The 11,742-nt window shown below is 41.9% G+C and overlaps 1 pseudogene across 1 annotated transcript; it reads left to right on the forward strand.

Annotated features, from left to right (window-relative positions):
* The first annotated feature begins 3,325 nt into the window (after positions 1-3,325).
* On the forward strand, positions 3,326-6,485 carry LOC310785066 (galanin receptor type 1 pseudogene; annotated as a pseudogene). The gene is made up of 3 exons: positions 3,326-4,072; positions 4,825-4,890; positions 6,129-6,485. The product of its transcript is annotated as a galanin receptor type 1 pseudogene (transcript).
* The last annotated feature ends 5,257 nt before the right edge of the window (positions 6,486-11,742 follow it).

Here is an 11,742-nt window from a genome sequence, read left to right on the forward strand (position 1 = left end):
GGCGGATGAAATCCCTTGGTTCATTCGCATGCTTAACCCGGGAGTGGGTGTGACTTTGGCTCTCTATAAACTACAGCATCGACAAGATTGGAAAAACAAAACAGGAGGCACAAAACAAGAGCCAAGCCTATTGGAAAATGATTGGGGGGGAATGGGTGTCATGGTAACAACAGGTCTGACTCCATCCTGAGTGCATGGACTGACCACCTGGGAGGAAAAGCAGCTTATCTCCCTTTGTCTAATAAGGTAGACTTATGATGGTAAAGAAAATCACGGAGGTTTTGTATGTGTGTGTGTGTGTGTGTGTGTGTGTGTGTGTGTGTGTGTGTGTGTGTGTGTGTGTGTGTGTGTGTGTGTGTGTGTGTGTGTGTGTGTGTGTGTGTGTGTGTGTGTGTGTGTGTGGGGGCGTGGTTATGTAATGTCACTGTTGTGACCTTACATCATGTTTTTCCTATATGGACCTAATCAGTGAAAGGCTCTTGACTTACTGTTGTGTTGCCACAATGTGATATATATATATATATATATATATATATATATATATATATATATATATATATGATATACGGTTACATTGATTCTGAAAAAAGATATGGATAGACCTTACATCATGTCTTTCCTATATGGACCTAATCAGTGAAAGGCTCTTGACTGCCTGCTTTAAGAGTTTTAAGAGCCCTTTAATAGCTTCTTGACTTCTCCTTTATTGACTTCTTACTCTTAATCACAAAGTAGAGATTTGTTTGTGCAGAGCCTTACTATTTAGATTCTCCCCATATAAATGGACAGTTCCCTGATAGAGGGAATGCTTCTGTTTGTGATTCAACACCAAACATAGAGCTTGTATCCCAGTAGAAAGGCATATTTGTTGTAATAATAGAGTAAATAACAACAATAAATAATAATAATATAATAATAATAATAATAATAATAATAATTATTATTATTATTATTATTATTATTATTATTATTATTATTATTATACATTTTATTTATAGAGCACTCAGACACTTTACAAGAGGGCATGACTTTGCTCTATATTATGTGGTTTAGCATTGAAGTGTGTGTGTGTGTGTGTGGGGGGGGGGGGGATATCGTTAATCGTTCGTTCTTGACATTTAAACAGTTAATAAACTCCAGTGGAGAAGAGAAGAGACTATAGTGATAGTCTCATATACATTTTCAGCGGTGTGAATGATTTCAGCACCGCGGACAGCTGCCGTATAGCCTACCTACCTGCACAACAGAGCTCAACAGTGATGGCCACTTTTTCTCAGCTCCCGTTCCATCAGATAATTCCCCATTCATTTTCTCCAGACATTTCGAAAAATCCTTAGCCTATATAAAGACTTTTAAGCCTGGAATCAAGCCAACCAGCCACCTGAATCGTGAGTGACCATAAAACATTTCACTTGGAGCAAAAACAAACAAAACAAACAAGCAAACAAACAAACAAACAAACAAACAAACAAACAAAACAAACAAACAAAACAAAAAAAGCTGGAGGAAAATGTAGCCTATTCCCCCCCCCACGTTTTTAGTTTTAGTTTTTGCTCCAAGTGAAATGTTTGATGGTCGCTCACACAATTCAGTAGGTGGCTGGTTGGCTTAAAACTCTTTATAGGATTTTTTTGAAATGTCTATGGAGAAACATGGGGAATTATTTGATAGAACGGGAGCTGAGAAAAAGAGGGCGATCACTGTTGAGCTCTATTGTGCAGGTATACGGGAGCTGTCCGCGGTGCTGAAATCATTCACACCCCTGAAAATGCATGAGACTTTTCTTCTCCACTGGAGTTCATTAACTGTTTAAATGTCAAGAAATGTGTCAAGAAATGTCACACACTGTGCACACACAGTTCTGAAGCACATTGAGAGGACTGGATGATGTGATGCTGTCTCAATTATAGCTTCAGAGAAATGCGTGCCTGACGACCTCCTCAGCAGAAAGAACAGCGGTCGATGGAGGAGTCGCCATGGAAACTTCTTGAGGGTGCTTCAGGACACGAGCCCAGGGGGCAATTACAAAACAGCTGATATGCTACAAAAAAAGTAATGTTAGATGATGGAAGTGATAATGACTACTATTACATTTGAGAGTCTAAGCAGGGGTGGCCTATATCTGGACTCTGGAGTAGCCTATTCAGCAGTTATCCGATTAAGCAAGCAAAAATAACTAAATAGCAAAATAAATAGCAAAATAAATAGCAAAATAAATAGCAAAATAAATAAATAAATAAATAAATAAATAAATAAATAAATAAATAAATAAATAAATAAAAATAAAGTAAAAAAAAATATATATATACCCTAAACAAATAAATAAATGACAAAATAAATAAATAAATGTGCGCATAAACCATAAAGGCTTCAAATGTCCTTGGTCTGAGGACAACATGGACCTGCAGATAATATCAGGGTCTGTTCTCGGGTTACATGCGCCCGCATCATCTCTGTCGTCATTTCCAGATGGTTATCCCCGAGCAAATCTCCCGGCTACTATCAATAACATCATGACCATTGATGACAATTAGAAAAGGTGATCATTAAAGGATTCAATCCGTGTAGGATACTATAGCCTACAAACATCACAAGCCCTGGAATATTATGGGCATCATAGGAGAGATACAAAAACACATAAAGTACGACACATTAAACTCAATTCATAGTATTCCGATGATGTCACAAGCCTTTTTCCTACCAATATGGCGCTACAATACACACAGCTCATTGGCTGTAAGTGTCACTTGATTGTAATCACCTGTTAATTGATCACAATCACCTGTTGTTTTCCTACCAAAATGGCCGTGTGGTGATGTAACAGAATACTATCAATAGCCCAGACACATATAAATCCCTATGATAGGCTACTGATATGCTTCATGTTCACAATTTTGTTTTCAGTCTTAAAATCTCGTTTACCCCCTTTCTTATTCAAACAAATGAAACATTGTGCCAGTTGGTCGAAATAATTCACTTTCCATTGAACTTGTGTGAGTGTCTTGAAACAATGCAGATCGCATCACTGCAGTCACATAAAAGCAATTTTAAACAAGTTGGTTTGGAGAAAATGTGAATTATCTCTCCCCTTTTTAACTTGTTTCACTTGTTTTGAGGAAAAAAATACTTAAATGTTAGATTAAGTGAGTTGATCATATGTTTTTAGTGTATAAGCGGTGCTCTCCCCCTATTTAATGCCTGCAAGGCGCTGGACAGGTATTGGGATGCGATGCGCACAGCATGGTGACGTCGCTTGGGAAGGCAGGCGGCAGGGATCAAGTATCCTCCTGCACATATCAGCTCTGTCCAACCTTTCCCGAGAAGAATGCGAGGTGTGAAGGCGAAGCTTCGTGCTTGGCGATGTGACGTTTCCTTCAGAGTCCAGACTGATCAGTCACCTGAGAAGATGGACTTGCTGATTGATAACCAGAGCCAACCTCTGGACACCAACGCTGTGAGGCTGCCAAGTAAACTTCTACTGGGAATGGGCCTAGATAACTTCATTTCCCTTCTCATATTTGGACTGATCTTCACGCTGGGTGTGATCGGGAACTCGCTGGTGATCACCGTGCTGGCGCGCAGTAAGCCCGTGCTGGCGCGCAGCCAGGCAAGGAGCACCACCAGCATCTTCATCCTCAACCTCAGCGTGGCCGACCTGTCCTACCTGCTCTTCTGCGTTCCCTTCCAGGCCACCATCTACATGCTGCCCACATGGGTGCTCGGCGCTTTCATCTGCAAGTTCATTCACTACTTCTTCACAGTCTCCATGCTGGTCAGTATCTTCACTCTGTCGGCGATGTCCGTGGACCGTTACGTGGCCATCGTCCACGCCAGAAAGTCCTCCTCGATCCGGGTGGAGAGGCACGCCTTGCTCGGGGTGCTGCTGATCTGGGTGCTGTCTCTGGCCATGGCGGCTCCCGTGGCTCACTACCAGAGCATCGTGGACGGGGAAGAGAACACCACCTTCTGCTGGGAGGTCTGGCCGGACCAGCACAGGAAGGTCTACGTGGTGTGCACCTTCGTCTTTGGTTACCTCCTGCCTCTGTCTCTGATATCTGTCTGTTACGCAAAGGTGGGCTGACATGATTAAATTATGCAAATCAAAATTTTTAGTGCTAATAACTGTTTATTTTACAGTGGCAATTGTTGTCAACTTGATTAACTTGATTGTATAGTAAATTGATTTAATTATTTGTCCATTCATAGAGCTGACTCTGAGACTTATGTAAAAGTGTTAGGAATGCTGCTGGTGCCCCTGCCAGTTTGACTAAAATACAGTCTGATGTTTTTGCCTTTGCATCTCTCATAGCCCGCAGACGTAGGCTATTTTGTTGCTTTGGAAAAGTCCAAATCCTCCTTCTACTACATATTGGTTGAATGACCTAATGTCCTTTCTGTCTTTAGAAAAGATTAAACACTCTGTAAGAGGTGTGATTGCTAATTTCGATAAAAGATGGCAGCCTAAAACTCGCTTAACTTCCTTTCTCTCTCTCTCTCTCTCTCTCTCTCTCTCTCTCTTTTCTTTATTTTATCCTTTTGGGAAACCTGGGGTGGGTGGGTAAATAATTATATATATATATATATATATATATATATATATATATATATATATATATATATATATATATATATATATATATATATATATATATAAAAGGAATGCTGCTGGTGAACATACAGACACCAAAAGTCACCTTTTTGCAATCAATTTTCAATTTTATTACAATTTTCAAATCTGCAAAATTGAGAAACAAGGAGCAGAATGTTGTGCAAAAAGTGAGCCTAATTGAACATCATGATGCCTCTTATTCTTATCTCTTACAGGTTTTAAATCATTTGCACAAAAAACTGAAGAACATGTCCAAAAAATCTGAGATTTCCAAAAAGAAGGTAGGCTATATATATTATTCTTTCTGTCTCAGTTACACTTTATTTGGATAGTCGTAACACTTTCCAATGCCTTATTCCAGTATTAACGGTTAACACTGGAATAAGTTTGACCAGATAGTCCAATGCGTGTACTCAACTTCCTTTCAAGTGGCTACTGTACAGTATATGTCAGTAAAAACTGAGTGTTTGGTGAAGCTAGTGTGTTAGGCAGTAAGGACTGTGTATTCAATGGTGGCTAGTGGTTAGCACTGTTGCCTCACAGCAAGAAGGTCCCGGGTTCGAACCCCGGTCCGTCCAAGGTCCATTCTGTGTGGAATTTGCATATTCTCCCCGTGTTTGTGTGGTTTTTCTCCCGGTGCCCCGGTTTCCTCCCACCATCAAAGACATGTACTGTATGTTAGGGTTAGGGTCAGTGCCCCTGACCAAGGTACTGGCAAAAGAACTGGAGTTGGTCCCCGGGCACTGCACTGCGGCTGCCCACTGCTGCTAGTTCTAGGAAGGTTCCTACTAGTACAGGATGGGTCAAATGCAGAGGATGAATTTCCCCATGAGGATAAATAAAGGATCATTTAACTTAACTTAACTTAATGTCTTGACTAGGGTTAATATTAGTGTTTAGGCGAAGGTCAGATTTAGGATTACACTTCTGCTTTTTGTCACCTCATAGTTGAGTATCAACATTGGACTGTCCACTTCAGGGTATTCTTGGGTTTAATTCATGAATGAACTCATCAATTCCAATCCAATTCAGCTGAGGAACTGGATAGAGGACTATCAGACGGCTGCTGTGGTTGTTTAGTCTTGTTGGGGGCCAAGTCTGAAAATAAATAAATAATAATAATAATAATAATAATAATAATAATAATAATAATAATAATAATAATAATACAGGAAACAGAATTGTATTGAATTGGAATTTCAGGAAGGCGGATTCTGTTTTTTCTTCTTACCACATGAGATCACACACATTTATTTGTTTCACAATGTTTGATTGAGTAAAGACAAACTCACTTCTGAGTGGAATTGTATGTCATTTAGTGGAATTCAATTCTGCTTCCTGTCATTCCAATTCAATCACAGTTCTATTTCCTTAGGACTCCAATTGCAACTCCAGTTACTGGACTTTCTCTATTCAGTTCATGAATGGCCCCAACCCTGATGCACATAAAGTGTTGCCTCTATCTCCTGTCATGATCCCCTGTCATGTCATATTCTCCCTGCTTTTCCCCCCACACAAGACGGCCCAGACGGTCTTCGTGGTGGTCGTGGTCTTCTGCCTGTCCTGGCTGCCCCATCACATCGTCCACCTGTGGGTGGAGTTCGGCTCCTTCCCCCTCAACCAGGCCTCCTTCGTGTTCAGGATGGTGGCCCACTGCCTGGCCTACAGCAACTCCTCCGTCAACCCCGTCATCTACGCCTTCCTGTCGGAGAACTTCAGGAAGTCGTACCGGCAGGTGTTCTGGTGCCGGGCGCCCGGCGACTGTCCGCTGAGCCACGCCCGTGAGCAGCGCAGCCGCATGGAGGCACCGCCCTCCACCAACACCAGTGTAAGTCACAAGGGCCAGGGACAACTCAGTTCAGTAAAGATGCTATGATGTCTCTGCTAATGTTAAAGGAATAGTTCACCCAGAAATGGTGTAAACGGTCTATTCACAGTGTGATTGTTTGGCTGTTTTTTGTTTTGTAACTCTAAAGAACAGGTTCTCATATTGACTTCAGTTGTTTTGAAGAAAACTGCTATGGATTTTTTTTTTTATGAATTTCCAACCGGGAGGCAGCTGACAGTGAAATTTCAAACTAGCTTGTGAAAACGAATTGACTAGTAGACCAAGTTGGATTGAATCATCGCTCGTTTTGCTTTTCGTGTCTCAGAGAGGTTTAAAATGAATTGCGACGACTGAATTTGAATATATAGTTAAAAGCCAAATTCAATAAAAGAATCACATTCCATTTGAAACCGTTGCATTCGTACGGGTTTAACCTTTGAATAAATGTATTCAAACAGATGCATTGTTTGAGCTCAGTGACACGACAAAGCAAATGTATTCCAAAACAATCTCTGCTGCTGGCGCTATTCTCTCTCCATATATTTCCAAAGCTGTCAGAGGACTATCAGACGGCTGCTGTGGTTGTTTAGTCTTGTTGGGGGCCAAGTCTCTATGTACATATCGTATGTAGACTGTCTATGAGTTATATCAGAGTCAATAACAATGCAGAAGATTAATGACGGTGCAGATAAGCATTCTGTCTCCACGAGGCAGACAGGTTGAACCCAGAGCCGTGTAGATAGAAGAGTCCCGACATCTCCATTCACTCCAATTGACCAGTTTTTTACTCTCAAGAGTTCCAGGAAGTAAGGTCCTGGATTAAGCAGCACTGTCGAGTTGCAGCAAAATAGACAGTTTGTGTTGTACTCTGAAAGGGTTTTTTTCCCCCTTGAATCAAATCGTACATTATCAGCTTTATTTTAGCATGCAAAAGTAGCGCGAGACCCATTCCTGGCTGTTCATTGGCTAACGAGTCACGCATTTTGGTCCTCCGCTGACGCCACTCTCTCTCTAGAGGACACTAGTTGAACCCAATCGCCAGAATAAAAAGTCAGCATTGTATGTGTCTAGAATCCACGGAAATGGAAAATATGAACATTTCTGAACAAAAATACCACGTTGACAATCTCAACTGCTCATCCCGCCGAGTGTCCTGGCTCCAGCACAGACAGCGGCTCTTCCTGGTTGCTTGCCCCAAGCGGCCCTAGCCCTGCTCGTGTAACCTGCGCTGTGTTGACAGCACTGGCAGCAACCCAGGGGCTTAGCCAGGGGTGGAGCGGGATTCGATCCACCGACCTCCCACTTCCAAAGCACGTGCGCTAACTAACCACTACGCCAAGAGAGCTAAGCTCGCTTCACGGAGCTGGTTTTAACGGGCCTTGGGGAGTGAGTTTAACCAACCTACTCGCTACCACTCAGGACTCACGAGGACTCAACAGTCATTCGGTTACACTCGGCCAAGTAACCTCCTCCCTTGCCCGGCGTGACCACCGACTCAGCCCGGTAGCGAGTTACGGGAGCCTTGGCTATCGTGACTCGTCGCTAGCGGTCCTGTGAAGGGACTTGGGAACCACAGCTCAAATCGTCAGTTAAGTTTAGGCAGGCAAAACAATTAGATTAGGCTTAGGCGTGTAAAACAATGGTTGGGTTTAGACAACAAAAGCAACTTGGTCGGAGTTATGGTCCGTTCCATTAAAACTGGGAGCGAAGGATTTCACGGTTGAGTGCCGTCACACCCGAGTTGTCGACGTTCCATTTAAACAGTCGGGAAACCAGCCAGGGTTAGCTCTAGCCAGGCTAGCCATTGTTAGCAATAACAGTTGATAACGCTTTTCGCTGTATTTCGTGCATACAAACACTGCAGCAACATGTCCACACAGATAGCAGTTAGACAGTGCTGTGTGTATGACTGATTTAATGAGACACAAAAAAGACAGAAGTGCTAATAAACAGTATTTACTACGATTTTAACTACTGTTGATGCGCGGAGCAGCCATCTTGGATTTTTGAGGTCGGGGTTGCTGAGGCTCCCCCCAGTTTGGCAGAGAAAATCCGAGCAATGGTGACGTCACCGTCGGAGCCGATGACCTTTGAACCGTCACATTCCCATTTCCCAGTTTTAAAGGGAACGGCCCATAAAGGTCGGGATTCGAACCAGCTCTATCATGACGAGCGAGGAACAGGTCCACCACTCCTACTACCCCTTCTCCCTAGTGCGACTTTGGCCAGACTGTCAGTAGACAGGTCGCCTAGGACGTGTAGCTATAACGTTCATTTATTGCACGTATATAGAAACGTGAAAAGCAAAGTATTTTTGTTCAGAAATGTTCATATTCTACATTTCTGTGGATTCTCGAAACTTACAATGGCGACATTTTAATCTGGTGACTGGTCTGAGGCAGAAGGTAAAAATGAAGTGGCAGGTTCTCACCTGAGCTACCAGAGACCTTCCTCAAAAGACACAGTGTCTTCACACTCTGTCTTTTGAGGAAGGTCAAGTCAAGTCAGTCTCTCACTTGCTGTCCTTATCTGTTCTCCTCAGGGCCTTCCAAACTCAGTCCTGCTAGAATCCACGTCTGTAGGAGAAAGACCGACCACTGTCTGCATCAATCAAACACCCATTTCCTGTCTGTTACACCAGTGAGACTGAGTGGACGCGTGATTTAATGATGTTTTCTTTTGTGAGTTTAGTAGAAATAATGCATGAAAAAAGCTTAATTACGCCACACTATAATTTATTTGTCTCTCTTTAATATCATTAATTTTCCTTCCAATTTAATGCCATTTCTTAGGATGGTACCACTGATTTTGTTTGTATGCTAATGTTTTACTGTGTGGGTTCTGTGTTCTTATTTCCCCAGTGTAAGTAAACAAATGCATAATTAGCCAAATAAGTGTATAAGTGAGTGTATATATGGATGAATTACATGAATAAATAACACTAAAAACAAACTAACCAGTCACTCCTTTGTGTAAAACACTGTATAATAGTTGATTATGTAACATCATTTGTTTTTATTTTATATCCCAGTAACGTGGTTGGTCCCATGTGTTCTGATATAATCCGTTTTTCCATTTAGATTTGGTTTACCTGGCTCTCTGGTCGCAGAGATTGCGTCTTGTTTCCTGTTGATCACTTAAGGCTGAATTGAATTATGATGACTTTTGGAAACAGGTTCTGGTTGTTGGGTCGGCTCTTCCCCGCAGTGTCGTCCACCCTCTGCAGTCACTGGTTGTTGGGTCGGCTCTTCCCCGCAGTGTCGTCCACCCTCTGCAGTCATTACTGGGAAAACAGCAAAGCAGAGACTTTCACTTATATACTGCACCAGAAAAGACACCATTGAAATTGGATTTAGAATTCTTAGCATTTGGTCAACGGAAATTTGTGTGTTTTACAGGAAAACAATTATGAAGTGAAGTCTCAGTGAGGTGCTGCTGACGGGTAAAGATCCAATGAAAAAGAGGATAAAAAAAAAAAGACTGACGTTTTATTAAATCTTTGCATCTGAGCCAGAGTTTGCGGTTTCCTCTTTTTCATTTATGGGAAAACGTCAGACAGTCTGGTAAGGTGTCGCTATCACAAAGGTGCAATAAAGTCATTTTATGTCATTTTACGTTGCATTCACCATCATGCTGCTCCATCCTCCAAACAGGTGAAATCAAACACAAAATTATGTGTGAATATTATTTGAGCCATCTGCTTCAGATGCAGCACTTAAGCTATCCACCTTATTTCTAGCTGCCATGATGCCTGATGGGTGCTTCTTCCGCTTCCGGTGTGATAGACTGTTTTACAGTCTATGGTTTTAACTTGACAAAAAAAAAACGTCTATGAGGATTTTACAGCAGAGCCATTCTGCTCTACAGCCGTGTCGTTCGGGTGCTGGGATAACGTAATGCATTGTGGGTAGTCGGCTACTGTGGCTAATGCTAGCGGCTAGCGTAATAGTTACTTTACATGGCAGTAAAACGCCACTGAATGACCAAATTGATTGAACTTTTAACCATTTCGACTAACACTGTTTCCATACGGACCCCCAGCGTTGGTGAGTTGTTTATAACGTGACTATATTTATAACTTTTATAACGTCCTCCAGTTTTTGGTTTATAATTCGGGTCTGCAGCCGAGTATAACAAAGGAAATGGCAAGCTGCAACAATAAGTCACGTTAAACCGGACCTTGTACCCACAATTATTTTTTACACTGGGGCATTCAAAAATAAGGTGGATAGAAGTATTTTTTTCCCATTCGCATATACTGTATGCCTACAGTGTTGGTGAATCCTCACTAATGTTAATATTTCTATACTTATTATCAGGTTTATGTAAACAGTAAATGAAAAATGACTGTGTGATGTTTTGTTGATTTCAAACATGTTGGTGTTTTCTTATCCCTCGTTGTCCTCTAAATAAAGACATTTCATATACTCACAAAGCCTGCATTTTTACACTTCTATGTGGCAGAAATATACTTTTTTCCATCACTGTAAACTCAAATGTCTCTGTCTGTCTGTCTGTCTGACTGACTGACTGACTGACTGACTGACTGACTGACTGACTGACTGACTGAATGAATGAATGAATGAGAAACCATTGGTCGGCCGGAACACGGTACAGCCATATACTAGATTTAAGACCTCTTAAGCTTCCCTCTAATGTCGGAATGACTATTGTAAGCTGTGTTGATGATGAGCAAATCAGTGTGACAACCAACCCCGGTCTCCCCTATTCAATCCAATCCAATTCAAGTGTAGCATAAAAACATAGGAAATGTATAGACACAAACATAAACATAGACTCAAACATGCTCCAACCCAATAACATTAGGTCTATGTGGAATATATTAACATGGAGAGGTGGGGCTAAAGGGTTATGCTTTGTATGTATGTATGTATGTATGTATGTATGTATGCATGTATGAATGGGTGATTATGGTCTCCTGAAAATATTGCATTTCAAACTTTAATATTTAACTATTTTTTACAGTACATGATTGTGATCATCTTTCTCACAGTATGAGACTTTAAATTCCCTCATCATGATCAAGAAGTCCAGTAGTCACACCTGTCCTTCTCAAGTCTGACCCGGTTACACCTGTCGTTCTCCAGCCTGACCCGGTTACACCTGTCCTTCTAAAGCCTGACCCGGGCACACCTGTCCTTCTCCAGCCTGACCCGGTCACACCTGTCCTTCTCCAGTCTGACCCGGTTACACCTGTCCTTCTTCAGTCTGACCCGGTTACACCTGTCCTTCTCCATACACCTGTCCTTCTCCAGTCTGACCCGGTTACACCTGTCCTTCTCCA

The sequence above is a fragment of the Poromitra crassiceps genome, assembly GCF_964638095.1.
Source record: "Poromitra crassiceps genome assembly, chromosome: 11".
Lineage (NCBI taxonomy): Eukaryota > Metazoa > Chordata > Actinopteri > Beryciformes > Melamphaidae > Poromitra > Poromitra crassiceps.